At 40.5% G+C, this 19,075-nt stretch overlaps 1 protein-coding gene across 1 annotated transcript in view; it reads right to left on the bottom strand.

Moving 5' to 3' along the window:
* BEGAIN (brain enriched guanylate kinase associated) overlaps window positions 1-19,075 on the bottom strand; it is a 151,429-nt gene that overhangs the window by 9,339 nt on the left and 123,015 nt on the right. The gene's annotated exons all lie outside the window — the stretch shown is intronic.

Raw genomic sequence — 19,075 nt, 5'->3', positions numbered from 1 at the left:
GGAAGGGACTTGGGCTTCTCTTGGCTTTTGCTACAAGAATGTTCCAGTTATGCCATTAGTTCCCATTCTCATCAGGGAGGAAGAAGAATATTTAACAAGGAAAGTAGCTGTGTCTGAGCCAATTTATTTTAGCTGTTGACTGGGCTGGCTGCTTTAGAAGCCCTGAATGAGGTTGTTCATTTCTCAGGTTGAATATTTGCCTAATTGTGGGGCTAACACATGCTGGCAGAATGTGACCCACTGTGGGATAACAGAAAAACAATCTGATTCAGAACTTCTTTCTGCCCACTAATATAATCTTGTTTTACTGGTAGGCTGTAACTCTTTATTATAAATGCAAAGGAATCAGCAAGAAAAGTAAAGTGCCACTGGCCCTTCCCATATTCTGTCCCATTTTCGTATTGCAGTGTTTGTTGTCCGGCTCATATACCAAAAGTTATTTTGCAATGATCATTTATAACCCTGCCTCCAGCCTTCCATTAGTATTGAAAAGAGCATGTGTGTTGTGGCAGCATCCGAACACGCTGAGATCAAGGCATTTTCCTCGTGCTCAGTGCTGTATGAGGGCAGAATGAAAGGAATTCTGCCAATTATCCACAGGTCTCTTTTAGAAAGCAGCGTTGCAAATGAGAATAGAAAGTAGGCTAAACCCTAACGTACGTCTATTTTATTTCGCAAACTTATTCCAGCGACAAGTTCGCAATCCCCCTTTCCATTCTAGAATAGTTAAAGTAATTTGTGAAAGATTTTCTTCAGCAGGCTGATCATATTAGCTACTGAAACTTCCCAAATACCATATTGTCAGGGTCACAGAGAAATACTGCACCAACACACGCTTGGCGTTGTCAGTTAATTGACAGCAATGGGAGTTGTATGTCTTGAAGTCCGAACAAATATCAAGGTTAATTATCTGGCTGCAATGCACCAGGCTATATTAAAGAAGGGTGATTACATTCGAAGCAGCAACTCTTATCCTAAGTTGCTGTTTAAAGAAAAACACATTCTAAAATGGAATAAGCAAACCCCCAGTTTGCTTTGTAGCACAGATATGATTGAGGTGTCTTTGTCACCATCTGGCCTCGCCCTATTTTAATGTCTGCTTTTCTTTGGACTGGCTTCTCCCTGCTGTTCCAAGGATGCCCTCCTGAAGGGCCCAGCTGTGGCAGGAGGCAGGATTGGGCTCAGCACCTCTCCTGTGTTCGTCCCCATTGCTCGGGTTGCCAGTGCTCCAGCTAGCTGCTTGGAGACTGTATCACGGAAAGCTGAAGTGTAATTTTGAAGCTGAAGTGTAATTTTGAAAAGCACCTTGGGACTGAAGGAGTTCCAACCTCACCAATTTTAACAAGGTGCAGAATCTAAGCGGCTATGTTTTTTAATTAGATAGATCGACGTGGATTTATATGAGGCCCTTAACTGTCATTGATTTTAATGGGCACTAAGCAACTAGGCACTTTGTAATCCTCCTGGACATCTGTGCACTTCTAGAAATCTGCCTCCTTTGAGAGTGTGACTGAAGATTACATTTTCAAAGGTATTTAGCTGCGTAATGAGGTAGACAAGTGCTATATCGGTATCTCCAACCACCTAAATACTTGGGAAAAATCTGTCCCTCCAGGTTTCTAAGTCACTTCATGCTTTTGAAGGATTCAGGTCCACTGTGTATGAACTTAATCTTCCAAATAACTGTTGTATTGAGGATTTTATCAAACCTTGTATGACAAGCTGCAGTCAATGCCAGCTCAGCTGATTTGTTGGACTCCCCTTTACCTTAAGTCTTGATTTCAACAAGTGTTGCTCATGTATAACCAAGTTGAACTTGGTTCAATATATTTTGCAGTTCAGGAGAGTTTGTCTGATCTAGGATTTATAGGCTTCAGCACAGAGTAGAATTCGTAAAAGGGCAGCAGATTCAGGCTTAGGAAGCAGTAGCTTCCGTTACATCGAGTAATGCCGAATCTGACTGAATTATGGTTTCATTTTCTTTCAGTTACTGATAGCTTTGGGGGTGACATTGTCCAGACTTGGTGCCTGACCAAATATGATTAAAAAAGTAGGCTGTTGAACTTCACCTTGATTCAAATTTATCTTTAATGGGTCAGCAGACAGACACCAAAGTCACAGCCATCACAGCAGTGCTGTGGCAGAGGTGGCAGGAGAAAGAAAGGCCAGTCCTCTCTGCCAGTGTATGTTGACACCCTTCTCTTGAAATCACCATTGGTGACATGAGCCAAGTGTCTGCCCAGCTGTGGCAAAACAGGACAGCCTCAGGGTGAACAGGACACTGAAATGCTCCTATATTTTGACCACACACTGTGTGTACACTGTGTTCAGGGCTTTAGCCAGATTGTGGCACAGCGATGGAAACAAGATGGCAGAGGTTTAACCATGGGGGAAATAGTGCCCTCGGGAGAAATGGTGGAGGTAGTTCTCGATCACTGCGTTAAAAGGGTTGCTGGTTACTTGGGGTTGCAATTTCGAGCTCTTCAGTTGCTCCCTGACAATCATATTGCCGGAGTGATGGAGAGGAGGACAGGAGTCACAACACCAATGCCACAATTGAGAGTTACAAATAGGAAGGCTTATTGTATTTGTAACCACCTACTGAAGGATCCTTTGTTCCGCTCTACAGCTTTCAGATGCTTGGTTCTTCCACGAGTCCAGTGATCTCTCTCCTCTCCTTTAGGCATGGCTTTCTGTTCTGCAGGTCTAACAACCTCTCTCTCAAAAGTTAATAGTAGATTAAGTTAATTGGGTTAGTGATATGTCAATAGCTTGCAGCTAGGCTGAGGACTCCTGAAGCCCAATCCCAAATGGCACAGCTGTAGGGTGCAAAGGGCTGATCTGCTGGGTGAACTTTGTTCAGAAATTTTTGTTGAATCAGCTCAAATCTGTCTTATCTCTCCCTCCTCACCCAGCACAAAGCCAACATAAAAGAATACAGCTCTATACCGTCTGACTAATTTGACAGAGCTGCAATCATGTGCCCACATCTGAGTCTGATCAAATTTGTACTGCAGGGTGACTCCAGCAGCGCACAGCTTCAGTATTAATGATTGGGGAACCAAGCACTAAGAGCCATTGTTCCTAGCCTGTATTTAGCCTGAGCCTTGCAGCTTCCTTCTGATGATGGAACAGGGTATCTGCTCTTTCCAACAGGATCAAATGATATAATAGAAGCTGACTGTCTCTGTCTGTAACCTCGTATTTCATATATTTCGTACCTGTAACAGCTACATATTTTCACAGATCTATAAAAAAATATAAGATGGGACTTTCAAAGCATTTGGTATCTAGTCCCTGGACCTGTTATCTGTGGTAAAAGTAGGGTGAAAAGAGTTTTGATAAACTCTTAAACTCTCACAGAAGAATAGATTAAAAAGCGTATGTTGGAAGGTAACAAAAGCTGGATGAATGGATCCTCATGAGGCTTTCCTTGTGTATTAGTGGAGCAGTGAAGGCTCTTACTCTAGTCCTTTAGCATGGATTAGCCTAAAAGTTGGTTTGTCCCTGTGGTAGTGTTTTAATCTCCCTGTGTAATGATTCCATCAGCTAGAGAGCGTCCTACTGTAAAGTAGTATCAACTTCAAAGTCAAGGCCACTTGCTGGCTTTGTTGTCCTGAAGGAGCTCTGGAGATGTGTACAGACCTTTTGAAACCAATCTCAATTTTGCAAATAAGCAGTGCTGGCCTGTGGAAATGTCAGATTTACTTTGCCATGTTTGAAAAGGGTATTATTGTTCTTGATGTTCCTGTAACAGGCTTTTCAATGCTGTCATGATAATAATACAGTGATAATAGTGGCCATCGAGGCAGGCCAGCAGCATTCCTTCAATGACAGAGAAAGAGAGAGAGAGGAGATGGTTACAAATACCACAGAAGTGGCGCTTTTATCCCATCCTGAACACCTGGACAGAGGTTTATTGTAACGCTTACTGATGTGGAATGCAACAGAACTCTGCTCCTTTTTTTCTTGACTACTGTGCATTTCCAGGAGGAAGAAAGCACAGAGGAAAAATTCCCCACCTTTTTGGACCAGTATTACACTATTAGTGCATTTCTCAGAGAACCCCAGTCATACTAATCTTAATATAGCAAATACTAGTAGGTGCTGTAAGGCATCTGTGAACCAACTGCAGTGCATTTACTGCTGTCCTGTGGACTGTAGTTGGGGAACAGGTGCTTCTGGGGATACATTTTCAAAACAAGGTCTGTGTGTTTTATAGTGGTATTTTATAATCCTATTGAAATCATCCTACGAAGGATAAAAGAGGGATAAAATTTGTTCTGTAACAAATTATGGCTACCACACCTGACTTGACTCCTGTGACAACTGGTTTACAGCTATTGGGGCTGTTATGATATTTGTATTTTATTATCTTTTTTTTAAATTAAATAGCTGGTTATTAGCAAATCCTGACATCTGCTATAGAATCAGATGCTTTCTATTGTCATGGAAAACAAGATTTAATATATAATTAATATATCTTAGATTCTAATAAAATAGGGAATAAATATGCATTGCATATGGCATAAGTTCACTTCTGTTTCTCCCTGGTATACTGCCAAGACTTCAAAGAGACTCCAGCTTAGATTTGGTACATGTGAATGCATGTCTTCTGGAGTCAGTGGAGCAGCATCTCATTATCACTAATCATTACACTAATAATGAGGGATAAGAGAGTATCTATCACAAAGAAAGGGTACCCGGATGCTCTGTGCATTCTCAGTGATTGTTCAGTGACAATATTTCAATGCTGAGTGAGGACAAATTTGTTTTATAGCATCTGTCAGCACGTTTCACACCATGGTGAGCTACAGATAAAGGCACTCATCACTTGGGGACCTGAAGGCTGGGAGAGTACACAAGTACTCTCTCCTACCAGGAGTGGAAACCTTTCACTGTGGCAGAGAGCAATAGTGTAGCTTAGGTTCAAGCTTGTGTGCTCTCTTATTCCCATCCAGGTGTGTCATGATCTCTGCTGAGCATGGCACTATTTTGAAATATGGTGTGTGAACCAAGGGACCTCTTGGCTTGCTGAGAGGTGGGGGTGGGGGGTGAGTTGGCCAGGGGCATATCCTGCAATGTAAACAAAAGAAGAACGAGAAAACTTGTGGTGGAAATAAAACCTTTTTTCTATTGTAACTCTTTAAGTTAACAGCTGTTCTATTTACAATACTTCCCCACAGACCACATGCATAACATATGTTTTAGCAATTGGCTCATAAAAAGGCAAAATGTGGTTTGGATTTGCAGATATTACTGGGTATTCTGTGCAGTAATTCATGATTTTAAGCATTACTGCATGTTAGTTTCTGCTTTGCAGCTCTTCACATTATTATGACAGATTTTTAAAAAGCTCTACTACGTGTTTGTGTGTTTGCATGTTTATGGATGTTTTGAAGCTATGTGAGTTTAAAGCCTAGATATCCATAGCTAGGTTCACGCTCACATGCACCCATGGGCAGAAACTGTAATAAAAGCACAGCGAACTGACAGGGTGGAAACAACAAATAAAAATAAGGAAAGACATTTCAACAAATAATGAAACTGCCATTTGATGCCAGTTTGACGTGATTCTTGGAGTGTGGGATTTGGTGCTGATCATTACTTAGCAATGCCATTCAATATGCATTGCATTTTTGGTTTTACATCTTTGTATACCAACCTTATTTTGGTTTTACAGCAAAATAGGTATCTAAAGGAGATATTCACTTAGAGACTCATCGAACCCGCAAGTCTGTTTAAGAAAGTGTATTTTTACAGGCAGCTAGAGAAAAAGAGCCAAACATTTTGCTAATTTACTAGGTAATTCTTTGTCAAGTTACAAAGAAAATTGCAGGAACCTGTAGGGACTTCTGCACAGTCTGTGGCAGCATCCTGATTGCACTTTATGATGTACCACTGTCTCATCTTGGCTTCCCACTGCAGTAATCCCCATGACACTCATCCTTGTCTCAACACCTCTTCATAATGCTAATAGAGCCTGGCTTTCAGGAATGCCATTACATTATGGTAAGAAGTAATGACTAATTCATTATATTTATTCTATGGCCTATTAGATATTTATTTAAAGTAATTTTCTGTTTCCAAGCTGCCAAGGCCACAGGCAAGGCTGCAGCCTTCAGAGACAAATTTATGGCATTAAGGATTTTAAAATACTCACTGCTCTGGGAGGGTCAGAGAAGATATGCAGTTGATGTGTCTTATGCCTGAGGCCTTACCTATTGCAAAAGCTTATGTCATGTCGGAGTTCTTCCACTTAAAGACGACAGTGGCAATAACATTATTGCAACATGACAGGCCTTTCTTATGATGGACAAATGGGAAAAGGGAAACGACAGCTATATGGGGACTGGGTTTTCTGGGGAATAGGCTAGATTGTCTGTTATCATCATAGCTTAATTTTTCTGTTTTTATGATTTTAACTAGGAGCTCATCAAAATAATCAGAATTATACGGTCACAGTGAAATGAATGAAATGGAGGTTTCAGCTGACCTATTGGTAGGTAACAATTTTTCTCTTTCTCATGTTTTTTTGTTATATGAATCGGTAGAAAAAGAGAAGTACTATTACTTCAGACCACACAAGGTGGGCTCGTCAGGCTCGCAGCTTGAATCTGTCACTCTAGTGACTGATCATTTGATGCTCAAACTTTCTAGCCACACAGGTTCATCTGTGAAAATACTAGAGACAAGATATTGCTTAGATCTTTTTAAATGGACTCGGACAAGAAAGATATATTAGTTTCTCTAGATGAAGAAGTTCTAGGAAGAAAAGCACGAAATTTTAAACTTTGGAATCTTGTATTCATTCATATTGATTGCAGATGATGTTAATAGACAAATGCATTCTAATTAGAATTGACTTCATAAGCAAGGCCAATCTCCTAACTAAGCTAAGCAAAACTAAAGTTAGACTGTTTGCAGTATTTTGCTCTTTCATACTTTGTTCTGCTCTAGGAATTTTTGAATTCACATTTCCTGCCACCTTTTGGCATCTTTTCTTGATAATTAGGTAGGTAAAAGTAAAATGAAACTCCCCTCCCCCTGTAATTGCTGCCTTAAAATAACTATTTAGCTAAATGCTCTCCCTTGGGAGTTAAGACATTTTTCTCTCTCAGAAAAGTTTGCTCTGACTGATCTCACCCCCGTGGCAAGGCTGAATTTTCCTCCCTAGATTTGTACTTGAACTCCAGTGTGCAAGACCTCTTCTTGGAGTAAAGATCCCAGCCCAAGCCCAAGCCCTGCTCCCCAGTGCCTGGCCAGCCCCGAGCACAGCCGCAGTGGGCTGCTAGCCAGCTGCTCCACTCTGCTCCGAGCGGCATGTGTCCTCTTGGAGAGGACTTCATGTTATTAGTCACAATATTGGTCTTATTGCTGTATTACTGCTATACTGTGCTATTGCTATATTCTTGTTCTACCTAAGTTCACAATTAGGACTCTTCCTTTTGTTGAAATGGATTTTTATAAACATGTCCATCTTCAGAGTGCATGTGTCTTTATATTCTGCTGTTCTCATCTCTTGAATGTGTTTAATATACATTGAAACATCAGCTGGGATATTGATTGGAAAGATTTGACGAGAATGTGAAAAATTCAGAAGTGTAGTACAGGGAACAGACATAATGCACTTGTGTGCCTTTTCTGTGTGAATTAGCTCCTCCAGTTTTATTAAAAAATATCTCTGTTATTCACTTTAAAATATCATGTTGGATAATGCTATTTAAGGTTTTCAGGTTTTTTTTTTTTTTCAATCTAGCCAAGCTTCTTGAGAACGTTGTGAGAAAATCCCCATAAGCTGTTTTTCAAGGCAGAGCAGGAGAAGTTCATTAAAGTAAAATGCTCTGTTCGAATATCCAGCCCCTCAGACCCTGCTAAACATAGCATCTTTTTGGCAGCATCCCAATTCAAACTGCCAGACCCAAGTATAATGACTATATTAAATAACTAGTGTGGAAAAAAGTCTAAAAAAGAGAAGAATCATTATGTAAATTGCTTCAACAAAGAAAGAATTTTGTTTCCAACCCTGCTAATACATTACTCGAGTCTCAGCTGCCTCCTAATTCAGCTTTCTGTCGAATTATTTTGGTGGTTGTTGTGCTTTTTTGTGGGGGTTTAGTCGTAGCTCCTTGGAATTGCTGAGAAATTGTGGATGGAGGGACAGACTGGAACATGCTAGAGAATGAAAGCTAGGTTTGCTGCATCTCTGTGGTCACATGAGACTGCAAGATACAGTCAAATTTTATCCTCCGTTCAAGGCCATTGTTTTTGCTGACTGCTATTTCGGGAGTCAATTCTACTCATCATACGGAGAGGCTGCAGAATGGATCACTTCATCTATTCAGCTTTACTATAAAGGAAATGCAACATTTCTTCCCCATCTGACTGCTGGGATCAAATCCAAAGAAAATAAAATACAGATATATTTTTATGAAAGGATTTGTTCCTTACATTGCTGCTCAGGGTAGTTACTTGCTGTTGTCTCTAGACTTTGTGTAGATGAGAGAGATCGTCAGGTTTGGTGAAAAGAAAATGTTGTAGTATTTCTTCTCTTCATAGGGGAATTGCCATATGGATTGATTGTTTTACCTAAACCAGTTCCACTGTCCTCTGTGCCATTTCAGAGCTATGTTTAGCTCCAGTACATTACACTGTAGCTCCGCTGTCCTTTTCTCAATGGTCAATCTGGCCTAGAACTTCTTTGCTGCTACGCTGCACTTCACTGTCCCATCAGTTGTGTTTGTACAACTCTTTGTGGCCATGTCGTAAACCAGACTGGTAAAAATTAACCCTTTAAAATGAAAATAACCTCTGTTTTGGAAAGAGGCTTTTTAAGCTGTCCTTGCCATTGAGGAAAGAGTGCACGCAGTCCCACCCTCAGGATTTCTTGGTGGCCTTCAGAGATCCAGCCCACAGTGGGGACATGTTCCTGTAGTATCTCAAAATTCAATTGGTTTCTTTTAGGCTAGAGCTTTGCAAAACTTTGAATACTGTGACTTCTTGTTACCATTTATCATAGCCATTCATACAGCTCCTATTAATATTAAGTCTCTAAGGTATTATTTTCACAGCACCTTATAAATATTAACATCCCCTTCAGGAGAGGCTAAGGCAGGCCTTCCCTTGCTTAATAGTCTAGAGTGGTGTTGTCCAAGTCTAAGCCAGTCACCTTTCAGCCTTCCTTCAATCAGTAAACAGATTTCTTCCTGAGTTTCCTCATCAGATTGTGATTGTTTAAGAATCATCAGAGGAACAGCTCTCCCACAGTGCCTGTTTCTCTCTACTGGCTATTACAGATGCTGAGGGTAAAAATGCTTCACACATTTACATGCTAAATAGGCATCTAACTTTTAGCGACTGAATACCAGGTAAAATGAAACTCACCTTGAGTTACTTGCTCACTGCCATACAAATCGTTTTTGGTGGTTCTGCAGCTAGTGAGTAGGTGAGAAAGGCTTCCAGCAGGCTCACTGGAAGTGACCTGTTGCATATTGGTTTTGATGGAAAGACCTCAAGAAATGGAAAATGTGCCGCTCTCCTTGAGAACAGGAGACATAAGCCTCTGCATTTGCAAATACATGGCTCTTCCCCATTTGAACTGGTCTGGTTTCTGAGTGCAGCCATTGTTCTTGTTTTGTCTGATTAAAAAGCTGTCTGATATTAAGCGTTTTCTTCCTGTGAAGACATTTATACAAAGCAGTTGTCTGTCTTTGCTACACTGAACTGAGCTCTGTGGGTATCTTGCTGTGAGGAGCTTCTTTAGTTCTCGCTCTGATTTTTCAGTTGTCAGTTGACATTATAGTGATTTTCAACAACCTTTTGAAAAAATGTAAATATTAGAATTTCATGCAGTGTCCTAAAACTGGACTTTCCCTTGTTTGAAACTTTGACAAAAATCATCATTCTGCTCTATTCACTTTTTCCATAGTTATACAAATGTTACAAACTTTACATTTGTTGTCTTTGTCATGACATTCTGCTGGAAGCTTATGTTGAGCTGTTCAGCCAGTTTGACTTTCAGAGACCCTGACCTTTCCTGAGTTACTGCTTTCCAGAGTACAGCTCCTCCTTTTCACTTCCCCTTCTCCATGTTTTGGATATGGCCTGCAAAGCATTTCTGTATGTTACACACTTTTAGTTGTCTGTGGGAAAATATATTTTGACTGAATGGGCATAATTCTGAAAGGATCCAGGTAATTCTGAATGATTTACTTATCATTATTTAGCAATGTTGATAATCCTTTTTATCTAATTTTATCAGCAATAATATTATGTTTACTTTTAGGATACTGTTGAAAACATTGATTAATGCTAAGAACTGAACAAACCATTGGGCTGTCCTCACCCAGCCCTGGGAAAGAATTTTTTGGTAATGGAAATACTCCATGTGTCTGCTATTTTTTGAGATGGCTTTTAATCATTTTGCGGCTTATCTACTAACTGCTTTTGGTATTGCGTCTTGCTAGTCTTTTAATCAGAATGCTATGAAGTGATATTTTTCACATCTTATGGAAGTCCAAACATATCTATGTGGTTGCTGTTACTAAAGAAAGACCAGGATTTATTTAACAATTTTTCATAAAACCTTGTTGACTTCCATTATTTATATTCCTATGATTCACTTTTTCAGTAGCTGAACCTCTTAAACTGTCACTTTGTGTCTTGTACAACCTCTATTTACCCTGTTCTATACTTGACCTTTTGAATATTGGCATGAATAAGCATTTTTTTCAACCTCTTAGAATTATCCCAACATTCAGAGACTTACTCAGAATAAATATTAGCTTGACAAGTTAATATGTATTTTTATTTTACCTTGGAATAAAAAGCTGCAAATCTCCTCAGCCAGTTCTTTTGGGACTCTTAGATGGGAGCCTTACAGGCTACCACTTCCACAAAATCACAGAGTAGTTGTGGTTGCAAGGGATCTCTGGAGATCATCTGGTCCAACACCCTTGCTCAGGGCAGGGTCAGCTAGAGCAGATTTCCCAGGACCATGTCCAGTCAGGTTTTGAATATCTCCAAGGATGGAGGCTCCACAACCTCTCTGGGCAACCTGTCCAGTGTTCGACCACCCTCACGGTGAAGTGTTTTCTTGTGTTCAGGCAGAATTCCCTGTGTTTTAGTTCGTGCCCATTGCCTCTCATCCTGTCACTGGGCACCACTGAGAAGAGTTTGGCTCTGTCTTCTTTACACCCTCCCATCAGGTATTTATACAGACTGATAAGATACCCCCGAGCCTTCTCTTCTCCAGGCTGAACAGTCCCAGCACTCTCAGCCTCTCCTCATACAGCACATGCTCCAATTTCTTAATCATCTTTGTGGCCCTTTGCTGGACTCACTCCAGCATGTCCATGCCCTTTTACTGGGGAGCCCAGTTCTGGACCCAGCACTCCAGATGTGGTCTCACCAGTGCGGAACTGCGAGGAAGGATCACCTTCCTCTACCTGCTGGCAACGCTCTTCCTAATGCAGCCCAGGATACCACTGTCTGCCTTTGCCATAAAGGTGCACTGCTGGCCCTTGTTCAACTTGCTGCCCATTAGGACTCCCAGGTCCTCCTCTGCAAAGCTGCTCTCCAGCTGGTTGGCTGTCACCCTGTACTGTTACTGGCTTGTTCCTGCCCAGGTGCAGGGCTTTGCACTTCACTTTTGTTAAATCTCATGAGATTCCTGTCTGCCCATATCTCCAGGCTGTTGAGGTCCCTCTGAGTAGCAGTGCAACCATCTGGTGTATTGGTCACTTCTCCCAGTTTTGTATCATCTGCAAACTTGCTGAGGGTGCCTTCAGTCTCATCATCCAGGTCATTAATGAAGACGTTAAACAGTATTGGCCTCAATATCCACACCTGAGGGGACTGATATTATTAAAAAAAGAAAAATTTTGAGTATTCCCTAAGACACATTGCTTAACATTTTGTTTAGCTTCTATTGAATGGGGAAGTTGAATCACAATCAGTAGTAATAAATGATCTGGCTTAAAGCAAAGGGTGGCATGGAGAGCTCTGCCTCCTGCTAAGAAGAGCAGAGGAGCTCAACTGCTGAGCAAAGAGGGGAAGATGCTCAGCTCGTCTCTGGCTCATGTGTAGCGAAACAAGGGTGTGAGATGGCCCTGAAACCCCAGTATGGCAGAGCCAGATGTTTCCCAGCACAGGCATTGAAAGCTCAATGCAACCTGTGACGCTGGCCTTGCAAATCTGGTGTAAGAAGCACATCACAGTTATTACATAGTCAGGAGGCAGTTAATCCATATTGGACAACACAGGGCCACAAAAACAACATGAGGGGACTCTGGACAGTATTATTGCCCATGAGTATCCAAATAACCCAAGGATCTTGTATATCTCTGCGTGGTGTACAGAATGATTTTGAAATAATGTTCTGCAAAGCATCAGAGATGGCAACTATGTCTGTAAGGAGCTTTTCAGTCTCACCTTAACACACATGATTTCTTTTTGTATCTATGGTGTTTGTTTAGTGACGTGTCTCTGAAAATTAATTACTGCTTATAACTAATTCATTTACTTTCAAGCACAGCTCTTAAAAAAATCTTCCTGGTAAACATACAGTGTTAAAATGAACCGCTTTCAATTTGTTCTTTTGGTAATTTGTTTTTCCCTTCTGTAAGGGGTGGTCCTTAAACAGTGGATGCTGAAATCATTTAACAGCTACTTCCTTCCTGCCAAGGGACTATGGAAGGCTCCGGGATCCTAGTATGTAAACTATCCTCTGGCATTTAGAAAATGCAGTTGTGATGCCATAACCAAATCCCCCCTTGCTGTAAAAAGTAAGGACTTATTGGCTTGCGGGAAAGGTAAATATTGGACAGGATGTTAGTTCCACTGTACTGGTCAGAAAAGGAAGGAAAAACGTGAAGATGAGACTTGTGCTTAAGAAAAGTACTAGCTAATATTTATGGCTTTGATCTTAGGAAATAACTCCAGGGGAAAGCTTTTTAGTCATAAATTTTGGAAAGGAATTGGAAATATTTTTCAGAGACAGCCCCCCTCCCCCCGAAAGGTAAATGTTTTCAGACAGACTCTAAAGTCACAGTTTCAGAAAAGTCCCTAGCCTGCTACGCTAGCTAGCCCCATGAATTGAAACACTTCTGGTCCTCATCAGGGAGAGGAGGCAGCTCCTGGTAATGCCACAGACCAGGCAAGATGGTTGAGGGTGTGCTTTTGCAAGACTGCTTAGAGGCTGACTTTCACCTGCCATCCCAGAAATGCTTGCACTATATGGATCAACCTATGTGTTGCAAGGCTTAGGATCTTTGAACAAAGATATTGTTCCAGCACAATTTTTGCTAATAGTAATGGAAGCTGTGTATCTGTGTTGAATAAAGAACGATAAACTCTTAAATGACTATTCTTTTTTTCAGGTCCCATTCACAGCTTCTGAAAAGTGGTGGTGTCTTGTATGTGCCCTTAGGTAATATGCCATGTCACAGCTGGCTCATGGCACTGCTTCTGTCCATTCCCTTGAGTGTCAGGTTAGTTATGGGATCCTCTATAGAAACTCAGAGCTTTAGGGTTAAAACAGACACAACCTGGCAAATAACCTATGCTGTTCTTTATCAGAATGTAACAAATGGGCTGTTGCTGTCCTTGTCATTCCTTTCACCCTCCATCACATGTGTTGGTCAAAAGCATTTCTAGGAAAAATAATTTTAAATTCAGGGAAACTTTTCCTCTCTCTCTAATTAGTCTGGCTTTGTCCTCAACTTTTAGTTTATGACTATTGGCTGTTGTTCCTCTTGCTATATTTTCATGTTGGTCAGTTTGAAGGAGGGATGTTCTGCCCATACGGCATAGTTTATTGTGTGCACTAGTCGTCCTCAGAACTGGTGTCTAATTTGCTGGTCCTTTTTGAAGGTTTCCTGTCATAAAATTTTGTCCTTTAAGAGCGGAGATGTAATTTGCTTTTCAGCTTTTGAGGTCTGCTCATTGAGAGAAATGTGTTAATGTGGAAGGACACTGAAGAGCTGTACTGATTCTCATTAGTGATAAGAAATTACTGTGTCAAGGCTTTAGACAAAATCTCTGATTGTCAAAATGGCTCTTTTATCCTAAAGCCAGCTCTAGCTTGGAATGTTAATAAATATCCTGCTCTGCTTTTCCACTCCAAAGTAAGAGAATGAATACTCTCCACATGCAGGAATACATTTCTGAGGCCAGTAAGGGGCTAACCTTCAGATAACCTGACAATTAGAAAGCAATGTTGCATACCTCTGCACTAGTCTCAAGGTTCAGAAGAAGTCATAAGAGTCACTCTCAGAGGTGCGGAGGTCGAGTATGTTCTGGATGAAAATCAGTTTTAAATCCCCTTCTGTAATCTGCTGTGGTAGGGAAAGCTCTTGGCATGCTACAAAATCTAGCTCCAGTAAATGGCTTAAGGTGAACAAGAAAGCTATAGCTCAGTTCCTTCTCAATTTACCTGCTACTGCTGTAGGGAAAATATAACTTAATATAGCTATTTTTAAATGTATTAGAGTATAATTTAATACAGACAGACAGGAGAATATAAACAGTCATTGTAGGCAATACAAGACCTGTACTATTTAAACCTCTTCATGGTCTGTGCTAACTGCTTAGAGTAATAAAACAAGGCACTTTTTGAAGGTACAGGAACATTTCCTGCCAGTCTGGCATGATTTCAAAGTCCATATTTTCCAGCAGATTAAATATAGGAGGTTGATTTGAAGTAATGTCCTAATTGCCATACGATAGCTAACAAAAATGCAACTTAAGAGCTGGCATAAGGAGCTGTGTCAGTTTTTAGGTCATCTTTTGTGGAAATCCAGGCATTCATAAATAATTTAGGTCACCTTGTCATAGCAACATTTTTTTTAAAATAGGTTTTCAGTGCCAACAAGAAGACCGTTGTTATCAACAAATCTGATTCACCTAACTAATGCTATAAACGTTTCATCCAGCGTTTCCTGTGGTTGAAGTATCCTTATCATTTCTATTGGTAAGTAACTGCCTGAGGATCCTAGTCATGTGCAAAATTGGCTAATATTTCATGAGAAGATTGTTACCTAGTGGATGAAGTCCCAGTCTGTGTACGTCTTCTACATATCCTAGTGCAGTAAGAACCACTCCAGGCATGTCTCACTGCTTTGAGTAGCTGAAGGTCATTAACTGAGCAGCCTGTCTGCTTCTCCGGTTTCATGTTTTGTGAAAGCTTTGAGCTCTGGTGGTCTGCTCTGAATGGTGAGGCCAGTTTATCCAGTTTTGGGAAAGCCTCAATACAAGTTGGTCAGCGTCAGCCTCAATCAGAAGAAAGGTTGTCCTTGAACAGGGATGAGTGACCCAGAATGAGGTCATTGACATGAGGGTGAATGGATTGCAGAAGTGGAAATGAAAAATGAAAGTCAAATGGTGAGTTGTTTAAATGGTACAACATGTTAATTGTCACTATTTGTCACCGTCAAGTGACCATGGATCTGTTAGAAGTCCAGAACTGAAAACCTTAATGTATTCTTTAGTGGAACAAAAGCCACTGAATTATGCAGCAGACTAAAATGTTCCTACTACAGGTGACTCAGCTTTGCTATGTATTATTTAAAAAAAACCCCTATGATATTAGCCTGCTGCTTTGTAACTGCAATTTATACTGCCCTTTTTCACTGTAATTTTTTTACAGATCCCTAATTTAGCCACAATCATTGGAAACAGTCCTACTAATGCACTTTTGCAGTATGCATTCATCTTCATCTAAGTTTGTGGCTGCCTCTAACAGTATTTTAAATATACAACAGAACTGATGTTGACTCTTCTAACTTCAGATAATGAAAACTGGAATCATATTTGCATTTCTAATCTAAGAAAAGACATTTGAAGAGCATCTAAGCTATATGCTAGTGGATTGCCTTGACAATCTGGAGCAGCATCAGAATGGGAGGTTAAGATGCTCCAGTGCTATGTAAATATGAAGAAAGAGATGGAAACAGCACATTGCTAGTGTTTAGAGCAGCTGCCAAAACAGAGCCCCATATCCTGACTCAAAATCTGGTTTTAATATTCACAGAGTTGCCAAAAAAAAAAAAAAAAAAGGGGGGGGGGGAGAAAAAAGAAAAGTTTGAGTTAGGGCTACACTTCAGGTTTTAATTCAGAAAATAACTGAGCAGAAACCACATGTTTCACATCAGCAACAACTTCTCCAGCTTTGGAAATTTCATACTTCTTTTTAATTAATTGTACTGTTGCTTAAACATGGTGGCCTGAACATTTAAAAATAACATGAAGGGATTCCCCCTCAGGTGCATTTTCCATTATTCATGTGCTGCTAAGAGATTTTCCTCAAATTATCACTATAAAAACTTTCTCATGAAGTTAAATATTTCAAAATATAGCAGATAAAACCAGGATTAAAAATAGAAATGGCTTTCCAGACTTAACACTGGAGACCATTACACTGTGCTCATAACATCAACAAGATGCACAGTATTTCTTCTAAAAGAGGACTAAAATTCAATAATCATTTGGGGATATATAACGGTGTCAAAACAGAGATGACGAGAGAACCATTTTATTATAGAGAACCATTTTATTATCCTACCTGTTGTGAGAATGAACAGGAGTTTCCAAATAAAAGAGGCAGAGGAAGCAGTAAAATCCCTCCAGCCTGTTTTTTTTTTAATAACACTGATATTCATTTTCCTCCTCTTCCAAATCTCATTTTTAAAGTCACTTTTCAATTCCCCCCAAAGTGAGGGAAAAAATATGACTGGGTATTTTGGTAGTGATTGCGGAGGCTGCCACCTCCTGACTACTGAGAAGAACTGCTGGGCAGGAGTCAGAATTGAAAACCGAGCCCGAATAGAAAATTCTTTCATTTTTCAGCTACTTGGCCACACACAACAGTACATATCAGTGATATTTACTATCAGGATCAAAATATAAGCTAGAGGCTAAACTGCGCCATAGCATGAACAGGGATTTTAAAGTCACTGGAACTCTGTGCGCCTGCACGAGTCAAGGATTAACTGATAAAGATGGGAATAGCTTGTTGCCAATCTACTATTAGATAGAGGCTGAAAACTCATTCTCTAAATTAGTGTGTGTTAACCCTGTGCAGGAGTCTGAAAGGCTCTCTGTTTTGGCCTTTCTAAATATGAAAGCACAAGGCTTAATAAGTATTGCATATATTCCTGCTCCTTTAGGTTGAACGCGAAGGAACTTGAGTGAAAAAATCTGGAAAATGAATGGCCTGAGAGTGCTGAGGAGCTACTTCAATCTCCTAGCGCCTCAAAATCCTGCTTGGAGCAGGACAAGTAAAATGTATTTTGCCCTTTAGGAAATAACAAAAATAATGTCAATTATGAAAGTAACACTAAAAAAAATACAGGTGCCATATGCTGTTATGGCATACACAAGCACTACAAGAATGATTCAAGGCTCACTGAAATTAATAGAAATGTACCGCTGAAATGTGATTGCGTTCCCTAGCGTAGCAGTAGTGCCTGCGAGCCTTAACCACGGACCAGGATCCCATCAGGAGCAAAATGTCACTCAAAGAACAAAAATGAAGAGATCTCAGCATCAAATGGATAGGCCTTAACCACCTGCACCTGCTTGGACTAAGTACTATATTCCTGCGTAAAGGACAACGGAGCCTGGTTTTGTTCACGAGAGAACCCTTTTGCATTCATTCGATTACATCTGTATCATCCCTTTGGATTCATCCTGAAAACATGACCCTTGCCAAAGACCCACAGTCCTCGAGACCTCTTCAGCCTGATGGAAAATGTGGTATGTTTCTAATATGTCAGCTAATATGTACATTTACTGTGAACAATGCTCAAAATGATGGGGATGGGGGGAAGCAGAGGTACAGTTTGAATTTCAGTGGCAGATGGGGGCTGCTGCCTCGCACAGGAGATGCTGTCACAGAGATGCTGCCACTTGCCTAAATATGTGGTCATGTGGTGGTATTCCAAAGAGGAGAAATTGCATCATATTCTCTATTTTAGACACTGAGTCTTTATCCTTGTCTGCATATAACAATTCTGCATCAAAACTGAATAGGTTGGTAACTCACAGGATGTCCTCTTAGTCTCACCTGCCACTGCTTTGCTTTTTCCATCCCCCTGATACTTTGTGAGCAATCAGCCTTGGGTCACTTCTGCCTTAGCCAGACTGAGCCTGCAGCCAGCTGGCTTCATCTGACTCCCTGATTTCTGTGCGATATTGTAGAAACAAGGACCCTTTTTGTCTGGTTTAGAGTCTGAGTTTAGAATTTAGTGTTTTTTGGTGTAAGCCCATGGTAGGCCTTTACTTTCATTTCTGGCACAAAATGTAGCCCCTAAAAGCTTATATGATAAGAAAAGAAAAAGTGATCATCTGCTAAAGAATCAACACATCTGGATAGCTGTATCCAAGGATAGTAGACCTGTGGCTACAGACCACTTCTGAAAATCTGGCTGTGGATCTCAGTGAGGACTGTGAGGCATGAAGGACTTTTTAAAATCTGGCCCTACTCATATAGATGCGTTGAATACACAGCAACATCAAGAAAATGCTCCGTTCACAAAAGTGCTTGAGGCCAAAGGAGCATAAGACTAGAAAGGACACTGTGAGTTACTGAGTCCAGCTCCATGCTATTGCAGACAGCTGTGTTGTAAATCCTGATCATAAACTGATCACGCTTCAGCTTAAATGTAGCTAAGTAGTAGCATTGCCCCTAATAAAAGTAGTTCTAGTCCTCTGGGGGTTTGCAACCTTTTTCTAATATTTAGGCTAGATTTATTAATGACTAGTGTCTATCCATTTGTTATTGTAGCAGCACTGTCTTTTAACTTAAAAAGCTTTTGGCCTTTGCTGTTTATACCATGATGAGTTTACAGAAAGCAGTCAGGATCCCTGCAACCTTTATTCTCTTAGGCTAAACAAGCCAGCCTGTTTTGTTCTCATTTCAGAAGATAAATTCTTCATTTCCTTGATTATTGTAGTCTTGTTAAAGACTAAATTAATCTTCCCTGCATGGAGGTGCCCAGGACTTTATCTGTATTCTAGGCGACCTCATCAGGGCCTTCTTCTCTAAAAATGCCTCATGAGGGACATCTCAAATCAT

The sequence above is a fragment of the Dromaius novaehollandiae genome, chromosome 5 (assembly GCF_036370855.1).
Source record: "Dromaius novaehollandiae isolate bDroNov1 chromosome 5, bDroNov1.hap1, whole genome shotgun sequence".
Classification (NCBI taxonomy): Eukaryota; Metazoa; Chordata; class Aves; order Casuariiformes; family Dromaiidae; genus Dromaius; species Dromaius novaehollandiae.
Note: the sequence above shows the minus strand (reverse complement) of the source record. Positions and strands in the feature narration are given on the sequence as shown.